Source organism: Bos indicus x Bos taurus, chromosome 6 (assembly GCF_003369695.1).
Source record: "Bos indicus x Bos taurus breed Angus x Brahman F1 hybrid chromosome 6, Bos_hybrid_MaternalHap_v2.0, whole genome shotgun sequence".
NCBI lineage: Eukaryota > Metazoa > Chordata > Mammalia > Artiodactyla > Bovidae > Bos > Bos indicus x Bos taurus.
Window position 1 is genome coordinate 57,916,024 of NC_040081.1, and position 18,833 is coordinate 57,934,856.

The 18,833-nt window shown below is 40.8% G+C and overlaps 1 long non-coding RNA gene across 1 annotated transcript in view; it reads right to left on the bottom strand.

The window, feature by feature from the left end:
• LOC113894208 overlaps nt 1-18,833 on the bottom strand; it is a 234,109-nt gene that overhangs the window by 145,100 nt on the left and 70,176 nt on the right. The window contains exon 2 of the long non-coding RNA XR_003511515.1: nt 9,330-9,491. This is a non-coding gene — a long non-coding RNA (uncharacterized LOC113894208). The remainder of the gene's footprint in view (nt 1-9,329; nt 9,492-18,833) is intronic.

Consider the following 18,833-nt stretch of genomic DNA (forward strand, 5'->3'; position numbering starts at 1 on the left):
TTGATGATGCCACCCAAACATCTCATACTCTGTTGTCCACTTCTCCTCTTGCCCTCAATCTTTCCCAGCAAGAGAGTCTTTTTCAGTGAGTTGGCTTTTGGTATCAAGTGGCCAAAGTATTGGAGTTTCAGCTTCAGCATCAGTTCTTCCAATGAATATTCAGTGTTGATTTCCTTTAGGATTGACTGGTTTGATCTCCTTGCTGTGCAAGGGACTCTCGGGAATTTTCTCTAGCACCACAATTCAAAAGCATCAACTCTTCAGTGCACAGCCTTTATGATCCAACTCTCACATCCATACAGGACTACTGGAAAAACCATAGATATGACTATATGGATCTTTGTCAGCAAGGTGATATACACATTAACAAATAAAAACTACATTTAAGTGTTTAGATTTAAAAGGTGTATAACATCACTTTGCTGCCAAAGTAATGGTGGCAACATGAATAAGCTTCATTGACCTGGGACATAAGAAAAAAATACTACCAATGCTCACTCAGCAATATCTCCATCTCCATCTAGATGTCTACTTCCTGGAGCCACTCTTCTGAAAGTACTCCCAAATGGGGTTTTGAGAGTCCTAGAGACAGAATACTAGAAATAGCCAACTTTAATCAGGGCTAGATGAAGAGCCAGCTTCACGGGCACCATTTTGAAATTTTTCATAATTTTTGAAGAAGCCCACATTTTCATTTTGCACTGGGCGAAATTACACAGCTGGTTTTGTTAAGACATCTGGGTAGAAGGGGGAAAGAACGAACCAAGAAACAAAAATCGGAATTGCAAATCAAACTCTCCATCAGCTTCCTCTCTCAGGTTGCTGACTTTAACCTCCATGACCCCCAATGGAAAGTATCACTTCGTGAGACTTCAGTGTGCCACCTGGTAGTAATGAAGAGTGTGAACTTGGATAGACCTGGAGCCTCACAGATCTGGGGAGCCAAGGGTCAGCCATGGCGACTCTTAGCAAGATCCCCAATCACCTTGCACCTCTGTTTTCTCATCTATACAGTAGCAAACCCAATAAAACATGCTTTTTATAGGCCCCAGAGGGATACTGTGAGACTCGATAGAGGAAAAGAGGGTAGAGAGCCCAGTAGACACTGGACACATAGTGAGTGCTTAGTGAACACTAACTTTAAATATGGAAGGTTATACTCTCACCAGAGTTCTTTGGTAGGGTAAGAGTAGAAAATTTGTGTCAGATGATGCAAAAAAGGCGAACTTCGTGACTTTGACTTCTCTGTTCCAGAAGTGATCTTACTCTTACTACCTATTGCTGCTGGTCTGAACGTTTTGCTGCTGCTGTTGCTTTCATTTTGATGAAATATATCATAATGGGAGCCTAAGCTTTTGACCTTAAATTCGAAGTGAGAAGAATTTTGTAGAAGATAGGAATGGGAGTGGGTGGAACTATGGGGAAATGTTCCATAAAGGAGGCTGGTGAACCAAACTCTAACCAGACATTGTCATGGCAGCATATAGGATTTGTTGTTGGTGTTCAGTTGCTGAGTTGTGTCTGACTCTTTGTGACCCCATGGACTGCAGCACACCAGACTTCCCTGTCCATCATCAACTCCAAGAGCTTGCTTATATTCATGTCTATTGAGTCAGTGATGCCATCCAACCATCTCATCCTCTGTCATCCCCTTCTCCTCCTGCCTTCAAACTTGTCCAGCATCAGAGTCTTTTCCAATGAGTCAGCTCTTCACATCAGGTAGCAAAGTATTGGAGTTTTAGCGTCAGCATCAGTCCTTCCAAGGAATATTCAGGACTGATTTCTTTTAGGCTGGACTGGTTTGATCTTGCATTTCAAGGGCTTCTCAAGAGTCTTCTCTGACACCACAGGTCAAAAGCATCAGTTCTTCAGTGCTCAGCTTTCTTTATAGTCCAACTCTCACATTCATATGATTACTGGAAAAACCATTAACTTTGACTAGATGGACCTTTGTTGGCAAAAGTTATGTCTCTACTTTTTAATATGCTTTCTAGGTTGGTCATATCTTTTCTTCCAAGGAGTCTTTTAATTTCATGGCTGCAGTCACCATCTGCAGCAATTTTGGAGCCCCCCAAAATAAAGTCTGTCACTGTTTCCATTGTTTCCCCATCTATTTGCCATGAAGTGATGGGACCAAATGCCATGATCTTAGTGTTTTGAATGTTGAGTTTTAAGCCAGCTTTTTCACTCTCCTCTTTTACTTTCATTAAGAGGCTCTTTAGTTCTTCTTTGCTTTCTGTCAAAAGGGTGGTGTCATCTGCTTATCTGAGGTTTTTTATATTTCTCCCAGCAATCTTGATTCCAGTTTGTGCTTCATCCAACCCAGCATTTTGCATGACTGACTCTGCATATAAGTTAAATAAGCAGAGTGATAATATAGAGCTTATTTATATGACAGACTCCTTTCCCAATTTGGAACCAGTCCATTGTTCCATGTCCAGTTCTAAATGTTGCTTCTTTACCTGCATATAGATTTCTCAGGAGGCAGGAAAGGTGGTCTGGTATTCCCATCTCTTGAAGAATTTTCCACAGTTTGTTGTGATCTACACAGTCAAAGGCTTTGTTGTAATCAATAAAGCAGAAGTAGACGTTTTTCTGGTTCTCCTGCTTTTTCTATGATCCAATGGATGTTGGCAGTTTGATCTCTGGTTCCTCTGCCTTTTCTAAATCCAGCTTGAACATCTGGAAGTTCATGATTCATGTACTGTTAAAGCCTTGCTTGGAGAATTTTGAGCATTACTTTGCTAGCGTGTGAGATGTGTGCAATTGCACAGTAGTTAGAACATTCTTAGGCATTGCTTTTCTTTGGGATTGGAATGAAAACTGACCTTTTCATTGTGGCCCAGCGGGTAAAGAATCTGCTTGTGATGCAGGAGACCTGGGTTCAATCCCTGGGTTGGGAAGATCCCCTGAAGAAGGGAAAGGCTACCCACTCCAGTATTCTGGCCTGGAGAATTCCATGAACTGTATAGTATAGTCCATGGGGTCACAAAGAGTCGAACATGACTAAGTGACTTTCACTTTCACTATGTCCCAAAATGTCCATTGAGTCAGTGATGACATCCAACCATCTCATCCTCTGTCTCCCCCTTTTCCTCCTTCCCTCAATCTTTCCCAGCATCAAGGTCTTTTTCAATGAGTTGGCTCTTTACATTAGGTGGCCAAATTATTGGAGCTTCATCATCAGTCCTTCCAAGGAATATTCAGGGTTGATTTCCTTTAGTACTGACTGGTTTGATCTCTGTACAATCCAAGGAACTCCCACAAGTCTTCTCCAGTACCACAATTGGAAAGCACCAATTCTTGGGCACTCAGTCTTCTTTATGGTCCAACTCTCACATCCATACCTGACTATTGGAAAAACCATAGCTTTGACTAGACGGACCTTTGTTGGCAAAGTCTCTGCTTTTTAATACTCTGTCTAGGTTTGTCATCGCTTTCCTTCCAAGCAGAAAGTGTCTTTTAATTTCATGGTCGCAGTTACTGTCCACAGTGATTTTGGTGCCCAAGAAAATAAAACCTGTCACTGCTTCCACTTTTTCCCCTTCTATTTGCCATGAAGTGATGGGACTGCATGCCATAATCTTAGTTTTTTGAATGTTGAGCTTCAAGCCAGCTTTTTCACTCTCATCTTCCACCCTCATCAAGAGGCTCTTCAGTTCCTCTTTGCTTTCTACCAGGATCTGGCCCCCTATAAATGTGACCAGCTTCATAGTTTACATTATCCTTAGGATCTAAGGAGTTAGGGAGAGGTTGGAGTATCTATCTTCATTTGCTAAGCAGAACCTCTTTTGACAGATTTTGACTAGGGATACAGGTTTGCCTTCTCCTGCATCAGGACGCCGGGAGGTCAGAGTGAGCCCAGAGGTTAGAGAAAATGGTGGCGGTTATTGTGATGCTCTTCCTCCCCCCCGCAACCACCACCTCTTCCTCTGTGGCTGGAGAAGGAGAGGGATTGGCTAGCCAGAAAGACTGAGTTGCCTCCCAAGGTCTTCTCTCAAAGGGTACATTTACCTCTGTCCGTTACAAACAAAAAGATCTATGCAAAATAAAAATGTTAAATCCTTAGTGTTCCTTCATCATAGGGCTTGAAAGTTGGAAGGACCTCTCAGTCTCATCTCCTTTGCCAGTGAAAATTCTTAGGCAAGAGGGAGGCCATCTTGGAGGATGTTTACAGCAGTGCCTCCCAGGAAGTTAGCTGAGGGGTCAGGCTGATGAAGCACCTGATGTGCCAGGTGGCCACACATTATGCTTGTTAATCACATTATTCACGGTGAGACTCCAGGGATATTCATGTGGATGACATACGTAGTGCTGATATAATCTCAAGTGTTTCAGTGAGAACATTTTAAAAGGCACTGTAAAGCTTTTTAGACATAAATAGAGCCAGGTTCTTAAAGCATCAAAATTGCTAAATACTACCTTGATGACGCTAAAACAGTAAAGTTTCAGAGGTTCCTAAGTAAAACATCCAAGTGAACACTTAATTGGTGTTAAAGGGAAAGCAACCAGTTAACACCCTGATGTTGACAGTCAGAAATTTTCATGATGTAGCTTCCCCATCCCTGGGCACTATCTATAGAATTTAAGAGACTCAGAGACTGTCTAGCCAAGCCCTGATTCATTACCCCCAACCCCACCCTCAGCCCCCAGAAGAAAAAGCTCAGAATTTCCCAAAGCAGCCCAACCATAGCTACTGCATATCCCACTCAATCACTTAACCTTCTGGTGTGCCCCCCATCTCTGAATGTTGTTCTACCAAGTTGGGTCACTTACATTGTAACTTTACCTTTAAAGGCAGATGCATGATCCTGGGCCCTTCTTGACTTACATCCATATTCACGTCATTTTGCTTAAAGACACTTTTTGAGTTGGCACTGAGCTTTCCAAGTGGCTGAAGTTCCATAAGACCAATCTCAATTTTCCAACTCTTCTCCCTTTTCAACCCAGAATAATGTCTATTTTTGCTCATTTTAGCAATGACCTGTTTAATGGGAGCTGAATGACTGTGTTGTGTAGTCAGGAGTCCAAGCTGGCAGACTCCATCTACAAAGAAATGGCATAAAGAAACACTGTTCTAGATCAAGCACCTTGCACATGAGGGTAATCCCCTCCCCTCTCCCCATTTCCCCCTCCCCTCTCCCTCCTTCCCACTCTCCCCTCCCCCAGGGATTGGTACACAGGGTTAAACTGTTTGCTAACATCTCCATCTGATTTTCCCGGTTTCCTATTTGCCTCCAGGAAATCTGGCTACATGAAAACAAGGTTTATATTTTCCAAGAGACAGGTGATAAAATGATGAACTCTTCTTTTTCATTTTGGGCACTTGTTTGGCACAGGATCCCCACCCCCAAAACCTTGCTTTTCCACAAACACCTCCTGGAATTGCTAAATAATTATTTCTCTGAGATGAGAACAATATGAGGAAGACATACTTAGATCTAGCAGATAATGAAATAGCCAGGTTAGACTTAATTCTTCTTAGAACTCTTCATACAGCACTTAAGAATCTAATTCTGGCTTCAGAGCAAATCATAAAACAAATCATTTAAACAAATTAAAAAAAAAAAACCTAAGATATACTACACATCATTTGTGTGACATGATGTGAGTAGTCAAATGTTGATCAAGTACTGGGCAAATGAGGGTCACAATTTTCAGTGAAATCTAACATTGCCATGCTTGCTCTGCTATGAAGAGCTGCAGCCACCGCTCCCTGCTGTTCTGATACTGAGCCAACAGGTCTGCTAAAGGACTTCCCAGGAGGTTCAGTGGGTAAAGAACCCACCTGCCAACATAAGAGATGCGGGTTTGATCCCTGGCTCAGGAAGATCCCCTGGAGGAGGGCTTGGCAACCCACTCCAGTATTCTTGTCTGGAGAATCCCATGAACAGAGGAGTCTGGTGGGCTATAGTCCACAGGGTCGCAAAGAGCTGGACATGACTGAAGTAACAGCACGAACTCACACAGGCCTGTAAAATGGGGACTGATGACCCTACAACTCACTCGTATAAAATGGTAGCTAATTACCAGGTGCCCTGTTTGTGGTTCCCAAACTGCTTCACCTGGCTTTGAGTCGAGTCACCTAGGTAGAGTAATAGAGTGGAGTGTGGCCAAGCCAATGAAAGCCAGCACTTAAGAGACTGCCACCACCCAGGCCCAGGCCCAGCCCAAGCCCAGCCCCAGCCCCACCCCAGGGAGGCTTGGCCCCAGCCCCACCTAATCAAGCTACTGATTTGTCTTCAGGGAGGGACCCAGAGAGTGCTCTGCCAAGGTGCCCTTGTTAGGACTTGTCACTCCCTGGGACTATGCTGGTCTCCACTGCTGGGGCTTGTTTCTTGAGGCTATAAGGGTACAATTAGTTGCAACAGCTATGGCTTTATCTGTCCCTAAGCACCTCATTGATCTTGACAGTAATGACAGCAATGGAAAAAATAATATCAATATATTTGAATTGCTCAAGGATGTTTCTCCGAGGTTCAGCTGGGTGTGGTTTTTACCTGATCTTGCCAGGATTACATGAAAACCATGTTGGTTAATTTTTAAATGCTAACAGTGCCAGTTGATGGGTATGTAATGCTTGTTTCTCAAGAGTGATTGTGTTCCTGAGCATTTATTTAATCTTTTCAAAATCAAGCTTATAATTTCCACAATTCATAATGTTAAATACAATTTATCTGCTTTGAACTCAGTGTAGTACATTACGGTGTTTCTAAGAGTTGAGTGCATGTCTGAGGTTTTATTTAATTAATCAAATAATGTATTTTGAATGTCCATTTACTGCAAGGTTTAAAAGTTTTATGATTCATGAAATAACTGATCCATACGTAAAAACTATAGGAAACAGAAAAAAATGTCACTGAAGCACTGGAAGAAAGATAAATGCATTCTGACTGAAATGCAAGTCCAAAATATGAAAGGCAGAAAACTGAAAAAAGAAGAAAATACCCAGAGACTACAAAAGCAAAACTGGGAGGACTCCAAATAATTAAAAGCATGAAATATGAATAATGATCAATCTATAATCAGGAAGGAAGAATACAACATAAGAAAGATGTCATAAATGAGTATAAGATATTGCAGAGAAACAGTAAAAATACCAAATAAACAAAAACATTACATTTTAACATGGTAAAAAGTGTTTCACTCAATCCATTGTATGTCAGAGACTAACCAGGTACCCACCAACCCCATTTTCCTCTTCTTCCTGGTGCATGGCTACAAACTAAATTTCCCAAACTTCCTTGCACTCACTGTGATCATGTGACTGAGCCCCAGTCAACAGAATGTGGATCAGAAGTGGTATCTACCACACCAAGGCTTGGCCCATAAGACCTCCTATGCAATTCTCTATGCTCTTTCTCTTTTTTGTCATTTCCTAGCCAAATGATGAGGATCCAGGGGCAGACTTTGGGGCTCAAGGTCTTAGTGGAGCTGCTGAATGGAAGGAACTGATCCCTGCCATACTGAGCTGGACTACAGTGTAAACCAGAAATAAACCATTATTGGATTAAACCACTGAGCTATGGGGCTTGTTCAGTTCAGTTCAGTTCAGTTGCTCAGTCGTGTCCGACTCTTTGAGACCCCATGAATCGCAGCACGCCAGGCCTCCCTGTCCATCACCAACTCCCGGAATTCATTCAGACTCACATCCGTCGAGTCAGTGATGCCATCCAGCCATCTTATCCTCTGTCGTCCCCTTCTCCTCCTGCTCCCAATCCCTCCCAGCATCAGAGTCTTTTCCAATGAGTCAACTCTTCGCATGAGGTGGCCAAAGTACTGGAGTTTCAGCTTTAGCATCATTCCTTCCAAAGAAATCCCAGGGCTGATCTCCTTCAGAATGGACTGATTGGATCTCCTTGCAGTCCAAGGGACGCTCAAGAGTCTTCTCCAACACCACAGTTCAAAAGCATCAATTCTTCGGCGCTCAGCTTTCTTCACAGTCCAACTCTCACATCCAAACATGACCAGTCAGGAAAAACCATAGCCTTGACTAGATGGACCTTTGTTGGCAAAATAATGTCTCTGCTTTTGAATATGCTATCTAGGTTGGTCATAAATTTCCTTCCAAGGAGTAAGCGTCTTTTAATTTCATGGCTGCAATCACCATCTGCAGTGATTTTGGAGCCCCCAAAAATAAAGTCTGACACTGTTTCCATTGTTTCCCCATCTATTTCCCATGAAGTGATGGGACCAGATGCCATGATCTTAGTTTCCTGAATGCTGAGTTTTAAGCCAACTTTTTCACTCTCCTCTTTCACCTTCATCAAGAGGCTTTTTAGTTCCTCTTCACTTTCTGCCATAAGGGTGGTGTCATCTGCATATCTGAGCTTATTGATATTTCTCCTGGCAATCTTGATTCCAGCTTGTGCTTCTTCCAGCCCAGGGTTTCTCATGATGTACTCTGCATATAAGTTAGATAAGCAGGGTGACAATATACAGCCTTGACATACTCCTTTTCCTATTTGGAACCAGTGTGTTGTTCCATGTCCAGTTCTAACTGTTGCTTCCTGACCTGCATACAAATTTCTCAAAAGGCAGGTCAGGTGGTCTGGTATTCCCATAGATTAGCCCAACTAACACCCACTGAGGAGTTATCTCTTCAAGATGGATGAGTACAGGAAACATCTACGGAAAAGTTGATAGGCTACATGTACCAAATACAACTCTGTTGTCATCTCTGCTGCAATATTACTTCATCCTTTGTATTTAGCTAGGGATCTAGCTTTGTATTTAGCTTTAGGTTACTTTTATGAAAATGTGATTATTGGACCCTTCAACATCTTGGATTTGTGAAGAACAAAATTATTTATGATGTTTAGAATAAAGTAAATACACTAATAAACAAATTAAATGAATGAACAAATGAGTGGGTATTTTATTAATAGCAATTAATATACTAGATGCAGTTAAAGCTTTTTTTTAATCATACTACTTTTAATCTAATAACATAGAAGAAGTAAACAGTAAATCTTAGCAAACACTAAATCTTATCATATTAGACCCTCTTCTCTCAAAACTCTAGACTATCTTCTGTGGGAATTCTCTCCATCCTATTGACTTAATTATTACCTATGCATTGGCAATACTCAGATCTCTATCTCTAGCCTAGATTCTCCTCCTCAAGATTCAAATCATATATTCTTCCTGGAAATTTTCACTTGTGTGCCCAACATAACATTCATTCAAATGAATGAGTCATTGAGCTACAAAGGACCAATAGAAGTTACCTTCCCTGGAGACTGCTGGTTATCTTTTCAGCGTCAGCCCCCTCAGCTCCCTTTTCTGTCCAAAGAGGGCCCAGATTTGGTTCATGTGCCTGCACTTACCCATACAGCAATGTCCCTGGGGGCAGGTGACCCCACCGTCTATTCCAGGGGTGGTCTGTTTGTGCTGAGGGTAATTTATTGGTTCAGGAGTGGGCATCTGCAATGAGATGTTGAATTGTCTGCTGTCTTTCTGGGGAAAGTTTCCTTTCTTCTTAGAGAAAACTACAAGGAAAGACAAGAAAGAAAAAAAAGTCACAGGGAAAACATATAAAGTACAGAGATTAATTGCACATATTCTTGTGCCAGACTGACTGGATTTGAATCTACCACTTATAATTATGTAACATCCTGCACATTTCAGTGCCTCTGTTTTCTCATCAGCAAAAAGAGTTGTGAGAACAAAAAATGGATTAACATATGTAAAACACTTGTATGCAGAAAACACTATATAACTGTTGTTTATTATTATTTTATTATGAATGTTGTTGCTTGAAACTGCTGGCATGATCTTGCTTTGAGCCTGAGGATTAAGCATTCTCAAGAGATGCAAAGAGAATTTGAAGTAAATTTCTTCAAAATGTGTTGAAGCAAATTAATAGAATCTGGGTCCTCCATGACACAGGTGAACTTTGTACTCAATTGGACTGCAAGGGGATCCAACCAGTCCATTCTGAAGGCGATCAGCCCTGGGATTTCTTTGGAAGGACTGATGCTAAAGCTGAAACTCCAGTACTTTGGCCACCTCATGTGAAGAGTTGACTCATTGGAAAAGACTCTGATGCTGGGAGGGATTGGGTCAGGAGGAGAAGGGGACGACAGAGGATGAGATGGCTGGATGGCATCACTGACTCGATGGACATGAGTCTGGGTGAACTCCAGGAGTTGGTGATGGACAGGGAGGCCTGGCGTGCTGCGATTCATGGGGTCTCAAAGAGTCGGACACGACTGAGCGACTGAACTGAACTGAACTGAACCCTCTATAGAACATCTTGTTACACAAAATAATATAAGCTGCACTACTTTTCAAGCTTTATCGTTTAGATTAGGTTTTGTGGTATTTGCATCCAAAGGCATCCAATTTGACACATCAACTAGTACAGGGCTTTCAAAACATTCTGAAATCATGGAATCTTTTTTAAAATTTTCATAACATGAGGAATAATAAAATTAATTTCTCTTTGGAAGCATTCCAAATAAAATCGTGACTCCCTTCTGATTAAGCATCCCAGTCCAAGTCTACTTCTTTTCCCCTCCCCAGAAGTTACCACAGTTATGTCTTTTGTACCTGTTGTTTTCTGATTTTTTTCTTATATATTTACATAAAGACTTCTGTATCCAAAGTAAATACATAGCAACGTTGTGTGTGTGTTAACATAAGTGGTTTTATATTATTGTACACATCTTTCTGCAAAGTTGCTTTCTCAGACAACAATATCTTTTAGAGAGCCAGCTATGTTAGCACATTGACTGACCTCATTCTCTGTTACAAAATACTTCCAAGTGTTAATATTCCACAGCATACTTAGCCAATCATGAGGTGATGGGCTTTTAGGTTCTTTTCAATTTTGTTTTAATTTATGTTTTATAACCATCAGCAATGCTATGACCTATGTCCTCAAATCTGTCTGTTTGTCAAAGCTACATTACCAGGTGCATTAAAAGCACACGATGCTATATATTTTCAGTGACTTGTTACTCTCCTTAACATGAAGTACGTTTTTTCATCCTTGAATTCTTTTTTGTCTGATAGTGTCTTTTCACTTTGAATTACATTTTGTCTGACTGCTTCCCTTGTAGCTTAGTTGGTAAAGAATCTGCCTGCAATGCAGAAGACCTGGGTTAAATTCCTGGGATGGGAAGATCTCCTGGAGAAGGAAATGGCAAATCACTCCAGTATTCTTGCCTGGAAAATCCCATGGACAGAGGAGCCTGGCAGGCTACAGTCTATGGGGTCTCAAGAATCGGACATGACTTAGTGACTAACTGCTACTGCTAAGTCACTTCAGTTGTGTCCGACTCTTTGCGACCCCATGGACTGCAGCCTACCAGGCTACTCCGTCCATGGGATTCTCCAGGCAAGAACACTGGAGTGGGGTGCCATTGCCTTCTCCCTTAGTGACTAAACGACCACCAATATTGCTTAGTCTCTTTTGTTAGCATGTACTTTGTAAACTTTCCTTTAATTCCTGTGTTTTTTAGCTTTATGATTACCTCTTTTTCTTCCAGCTTCATTGAGATATAACTGACATTCAGCACTATATAAGTTTAAGGTGTACAGCATAATTATTTGAGTCACGTATGTCATGAAGTGGTCATCACAATAAGATTAGTGAACATCTATGATCTCAAACTGCCAAAGAATGCTGACTACCGCACAATTGCACTCATCTCACACTCTAGCAAAGTAATGCTCAAAATTCTTCAAGCCAGGCTTCAACAGTACGTGAACCATGAACTTCCAGATGTTCAAGCTGGATTTAGAAAAGATGGAGAACCAGAGATCCAATTGCCAACATCGGTTGAATCATCAAAAAAGCAAGAGAGTTCCAGAAAAACATCTACTGCTTTATTGACTATGCCAAAGCCTTTGACTATGTGGACACAACAAACTATGCACAATTCTTCAAGAGATGGGAATACCAGACTGCCTTACCTTCCACCTGAGAAATCTGTATGCAGGTCAAGGAGCAACAGTTAGAAGCTTACATGGAACAACAGACTGGTTTCAAATTGAGAAAGAGTATGTCAAAGCTGTACTTTGCTTATTTAACTTATTTGCACCCTTTTATGTACCTGATTATTTAACTTCTATGCAGAGTACATCATGAGAAACGCTGGGCTGGATGAAGCACAAGCTGGAATCAAGACTGCAGTGAGAAATATCAATAACCTCAGATATGCAGATGACACCACCCTTATGGCAGAAAGTGAAGAGGAACTAAAGAGCCTCTTGATGAACATGAAAGAGGAGAGTGAAAAAGTTGGCTTAAAGCTCAACATTCAGAAAACTAAGATCATGGCATCTGGTCCCATCATTTCATGGCAAACAGATGGGGAAACAATGGAAACAGTAACAGACTTTGTTTTGGGGGACTCGAAAATCACTGCAGATGCTGAAATTAAAAGACACTTGCTCCTTGGCAGAAAAATCTATAACCAACCTAGAGAGTATATTAAAAAGCAGAGTCATTACTTTGCCAGCAAAGGACCATCTAGTCAAAGCTAGACGTAGTCATGCACGGATGTGAGAGTTGGACTATAAAGAAAGCTGAGCATTGAAGAATTGATGCTTTTGACCTGTTGTGTTGTAGAAGACTCTTGAGAGACCCTTGGCCTGCAAGGAGATCCAACCAGGCAATCCTAAAGGAAATCAGTCCTGAATATTCATTGGGAGGACTGATGCTAAAGCTGAAACTCCAATACTCTGGCCACCTGATGCTAAAAACTGACTCATCTGAAAAGACCCTGATGCTGGGCAAGATTGAAGGCAGGAGGAGAAGGGGACAACAGAGGATGAGATGGTTGGATGTCATCACCGACTCAATGGACATGAGTTTGAGCAAGCTCCAGGAGTTGGTGATGGACAGGGAGGCCTGGTGTACTGTGTACTGGAGTCCATGGGGCTGCAAAAAGTTAGATACAACTGAGTGACTGAACTGATACTGAATCTCTCTCACTCTTTCTTCCCTCCCTCCAACTGCCTCTTCTGTGGCAACCACCTGTTCTCTGTATCTGTAATTATATTTATATTTTGTTATGTTTTTCATTTGTTCTTTTTTATTCCACATGTAAGTAAAACAATACATTATTTGTCTCTCTGTATCTGACTTATTTCACTTAGCATAACACTCTCTAGTTCCACTCATGTTGTCAGAAATGGCAACGTTTCATTCTTTTTCATGGCAAGTAATATTCCACTATATATGTATATACCAGGTTTTCCTTATCCATTCATCTACTAATGGGCACTTACGTTGCTTTCATATTTTGGCTATTGTAAATAATGCTACAGTGAACATGCTGCTGCTGCTGCATCGCATCAATTGTGTCCGACTCTGTGCGACCCCATAGACGGCAGCCCAACAGGCTCCTCTGCCCCTGGGATTCTCCAGGCAAGAATACTGGAGTGGGTTGCCATTGCCTTCTCCGACAGTGAACATAGGGGTAGTTATAGTTTTTCTATAGTTTTTTGTTTTCTTCTGATGATATCACAAGGAATGAAAGCATTAGATCATATGGTAGTGCTATTTTTAATTTTTTGAAAAATCTTCCTGTTGTTTTCCATAATAGCCACTGCATTCCTGTATTTTCAACTGTTCTGTGTTATTTTTCTTTAAGATATTTCTTGTATAAAATGTAGGTATATTTTAAAATACAATCTCACTGTATAGATCTTCCTCAGTTTATGATGAGATTATATCCCAATAAGCCCATCGTAAGTTAAAACTATTGTTATATTGTTCCTGCTGTTCAGTCACTAAGTTGTGTGTGATGTTGCAGTTAATAAAACTAACCTACAGAACATCTTATCTTAGCGTAGCCAATCTTAATCTCAGAGCACTTCAGTGCTCAGAACACTTCTTTTATTCTAATTGGGCAAAATCATCTAACACAAAGTCTGTTTTATAGTGAAGTGTTAAATATCTCCTGTAATTTATTGAATACCGTACTGACAGTGAAAAACAGAATGGTGATCTGGGTATAGAAATGTCATAAGCAGCGTGTTGGTTGTTTACCCTCGTAATGGCGTGGCTGACTCAGAGCTGTGACTTGCTGCCCTGCCCAGCATCATGAAATAAGATTGTACCACCTATCACCCAGGAAAAGATCAAAATTCAAAGTACGATTTCTGTTGAATGCATTATCACTTCAACACCATACCAAAGTAAAAAAAATCATAAGTCGAATCATCCTAAATTGAAGACTGTGCTTGATTTTTACTGCAGCTGTGTGCATTTTAATAATATTTTTACCAATTACATGGCCTTGGTATGAAGGGCAGGTGATCAGTTCACCATCATGAAGCTAGAAGTTGTCAACCATGAAATCTTCATATATTTAAAAATTTCATGTAAACTTTATAAATTATTAAGCCATAATAATACATGTGTGTTAAAGAGGTGCCAGAATACATTTTGTTCTTTTTGTATAGAGAGAATCCCAAAGTAAATGATTATTTATGAAGTAACATTAGGATGACAATCTTGGTGGTTATAAGATGTTCTCCTTTTTGTAAAGAATTTTTTTTAAAGAGTTAATAAAATAAACACTTAATTTCATTAAGTTAATGAAGTAAAACTGCTAATTTCATTTCCTGGAACTTTATTTAAGCAAATTAAATAAATTTACAAAAAAATTAAAAGTTTCAACTGTTTTTCCCCTTATACATTGGTACACTTAGTAACAAATATGCTACTAAGAGAGTGGATACAAGAGCGCCATTTGGCAATACCCAGAAGGATAGGACTTAAGCTCAGAAATAACACTGCCTCACAAATTTAAAGCAAGAGGGGCTTCCCTGGTGGCTCAGCGGTAAAGAAACTGCCTGGCCACTGCAGGAGACATGGGTTTAGTCCCTATCTCGGAAGATCAAATATGCTGAGGAGCAACTAGGCCCATGCTCCACAGCTATTAAGCTTGTATTCTAGAGCCTGTGCTCCACAGGAGAAGCCACTGCAATGAGTAGCCCATGCACTGCAACCAGAGAGTAGCCTCCCACTCACCTCAACTGGAGAAAAGCCCATGAAGCAACGAAGACCCAGCACAGTCAAAACAAAACAAACAAAAAATGAACCAAGGAAAGAATACGGCACTTTCACAAAATCCTCAAGGCTGAACTGCCATTAAAAAAGATCTCCAAGCACCCATAACTTTCTGTAGAAAGTTAGAAAGCTCTTTATTGGTTTTAGTTATTTTCAAACAAATTTTAACAGAGTCCTTGTGTCTCATATGGTGACCTTTGGGCCACCTGGGATATTAAGTGTTGGGAAGAGAGTAAATGTCACTAGGGCCATACCATTGGCTTAACACAAACAGCATCACTTTTCATTCATCTGTTTCATGCAAGGTTTCTCTTGAAAAAATAGCTCTTCTACGAAGAAAAAAAAAGGTCTGGTCTAATATTCCTGTCTTCAGTATGCATGTGTGCATGTGTGCATGCATGCCAAGTCACTTCAGTTGTATCTGATTCTTTGTGACCCTTGGATTGTAACCTGCCAGGCTCCTCTGTCCATAGGAATCTCCAGGAAACAATACTGGAGTGGGTTGCCATGCCCTTCTCCAGGGGATCTTCCTGACCCAGGGATGGAACCCACATCTCTTATGTCTCCTGCATTGGCAGGCGGGTTTTTTTTACCACTAGTGCTATGTGGGAAGCCCATCTTCAGTATAACTAATCCTCATTTTTTTTACAGGTTTATATAATGTGTTCTCCTTAAATGGCTTCAGAAAGCAGATTTTCTTCCAGGTCCCAAAGATACCCATTTCTTGGTGGGGAAATCATTAGTGTTTTCAGCCCAGTCCCATTTTGCTCAACTTTCAGTGTTCATGCATCTTTTTTGTAATAACCCTCATATATTTGAAGACGATTATTCAGTTACTCCTCAGTCTTCCCTGCTTGAGGCCAAATCAATCTGATGTCATTTAATCCCTTTTACAGATCTCACTTTTCAACATTTAAATCATTGCTGTGGGGTCCTCATCTCTCTGAAACATCTTCAAATTTCTTATCTCCCTCCCCTATTATCAAAATCACAACTACATACCCTCATGCTCAGTAGGTGGGAGGGAAAAGCCATCCTTTCTACTTAGTTCCTTCAGGCTCTAATTTGGTTCTTCTTTCATCCTTCAAGATTATCTTGATGGTGGTGGTGGATTAAATATGGTAACAAATTCTTTGACACTATTTCCATCCAAGTGGGATTAAATTCCCCTCCTCTTAAGTCTAGGCCGACCTGTGACTAGCCATTGACCAACACAGAATGGCAGAGAGATACTATGCTGGTTTGGGCCAGTCTTCAACAGGACTGACAACTTCTACCTTGGCCTCTTGGAGAACACATTATATAAGCCTATAAAAAAATTAGGATTAGTTATACTGAAGATGGGCTTCCCACGTAGCACACTAGTGGTAAAGAACCCACCTGCAAAAAAAAAAAAAAAAATGTAAAAAAAAAAAAAAAATCAGGCTAGCCTGAGATTACCAGGCTATGAGGAAGTTCATCCTGTCATGTAGAGAGGTCACATGGATAGCAATGCCCCACTGCCCCTAGCTCTTCCAGCCATGTCAACCCAAAGGATCATGAGAAAGAATAATGAATCGATGTGCTATGTCACGAACTTCTCATGTGGCTTATTATGCAACAAGATGATTAGAATGATGGTTTTCTTTTCCCCTTTGTGATTTATTCTCCTTTCCCCTTCTCAGGTATCTTCTTGAATGCTGACACTAGGGTCCCCATAACCAAAGGGGATCCTCCCAAGAGTTCCAACATGAATTAGCCCTACCTTATCTGTAAAAAAGAAGTGATGATTTCCCCTGCTTGTCCATGAATTTTCTTGTCTTGTATCTCTAAAATATCTGTGTTTTAAGAATACCCCAATAGACAATCCCTACTAGTGGGATTATCTCTGTGAGTATATATTCTACTTCTATCTTTCCTTAAAACAGTGTTTCCAACATCCCATTCACAGCTTATTTTCCAAAGTTGTTCAAGGTCTGTGATATTATGGATGAGGTTACAAGGTCAAGTGCATTCAAAAGAAAAACAATGGCTTCTATTGTTTGATATTAATAAGTATTTTTAATTTTATGAAGTAGATGTATAAGTTAGGGAGTTTACCGGGTCACAAAGGAAATCATAGCTGGGAAATGGTGCTGCTGGTTTAAAACCCAGGTACTTTACTTAAGTCTCACAGGATAGAAGATAGTACCAAGAGAAGCAGGAAATGTGGGAGTTTTCTCTGAACTGAGCTCACTTAAACTTAAATGTATTTCTTACACAGAAGCATTCATTTTTGCATGGCGGTATCATGACCCTTCCAATCCTATATGACTCAGAGCCAGGGGCTCAGAGATGACATCATCATTCAGTGGTGTTCTGAGTTATATCCCAAGAAGACCAAACATCAGAAAACAACTTTAAGTTTTCAAAGTTCACCTCAAAATATCTAAGAGTTCCCTTTGGAGATACCATATAGAAATGACAATTAAAAGTTCAAAAATGAAATATTTAACTTCCCCCTCAGTCTTAGAACCAGACCGATTTGGGGGATTAGTTGTTCAGACGAAGTAGAAAAGATGACCCACAGGCTAATAGATCTCTGTCACCTCACAGAGAGAGTTGTTTGTATCTGCCGGCCTGAGTAAGTTAACAAACCGCAGAAGGAAAGAGAAATGGCCTGTGGCATTAATGCTCAGCTAGAGTTGGCAGCACCAAAAAAATGTGTACTGCAAGTACTTTCTTAGTTTCTCTTTTGCCTTATAATTTACTTATTAATTTACAGACGTTTTATCTCTTTTATTCGGTTAAATATTTCTATTCCTTTAGGATTCTCATATTTAATACTTAGACAGCCAGTCACCAAACACAGAGTAACTACTCTGTCTTGGTTCATTCAGGCTGCTATAACAAAATGCCATAAACTGAATAATTTATAAACAACAGAAATGTATTTCTCACAGTTCTGGAGACTGGAAAGTCCAAGAAGAGCAAGATGCTGGCAGGTCCTGTCTGGTAGGATTCACTTCCTGGTTCATGGGTGACACTTTCCCACCATGTCCTCATATGGTGGAAGGGTTGAGGGGGCTCCCTGAGGTCTCTTTTAAAAGGACATTAATCCCAGTCATGAGGACTCCATCCTCATGACCTGATCACCTTCCAGAGCCCAATCTCCTAATAGCATCACCCTGATCATTAGAATTTCAGCTTATGAACTTGAGGGGGATGTAAATATTTGGCCCATGACATCTTCCACAATGGCCACTTCTTGGAGAAAGTCCATCTATAGGGTGAGTGAATGAGACCTGGGCTTCTGAGCTGACATCTGGGGCAGTAAATCCCCAGCAAGGGCCATGTTAAGACCTCCTTTATTTACAATACACGTAAATCAAATTATTACACTTTATGGCTTAAAGTTAGTTGTTTGTTGTTGTTTAGCTGCTAAGTCATGTTCACTCTTTTGCAACCCCATGGACTGTAACTTGCCAGGCTCCTCTGTCCATGAGATTTTCCAGGCAAGAACACTGGAGTGGGAGAACAAGATGGCAGAAGAGTAGGTGGACGTGGAGTACATCTCTCTCCATGGATATATCAAGAATACACCTTCAGACACAGGAGTGCATGCAAAACACCAGCTAAGGTGGAAGGAGTACCTGATCAGTGGAAAAGAATATATAAAAACCACGCAAAACTTGGTAGGACAAAGGAACGAGGAGGAAAAACAGGAGTGTTAGTAGGACTGGACCTGTCCTCAGCGGGTGGGGCAACTGAAGCAGGGGTCCGATCCCCACAGCAGAACAATTGTCTGGGTCAGAGGAGAACCATTTAAGGCTGAGAGTGAAAC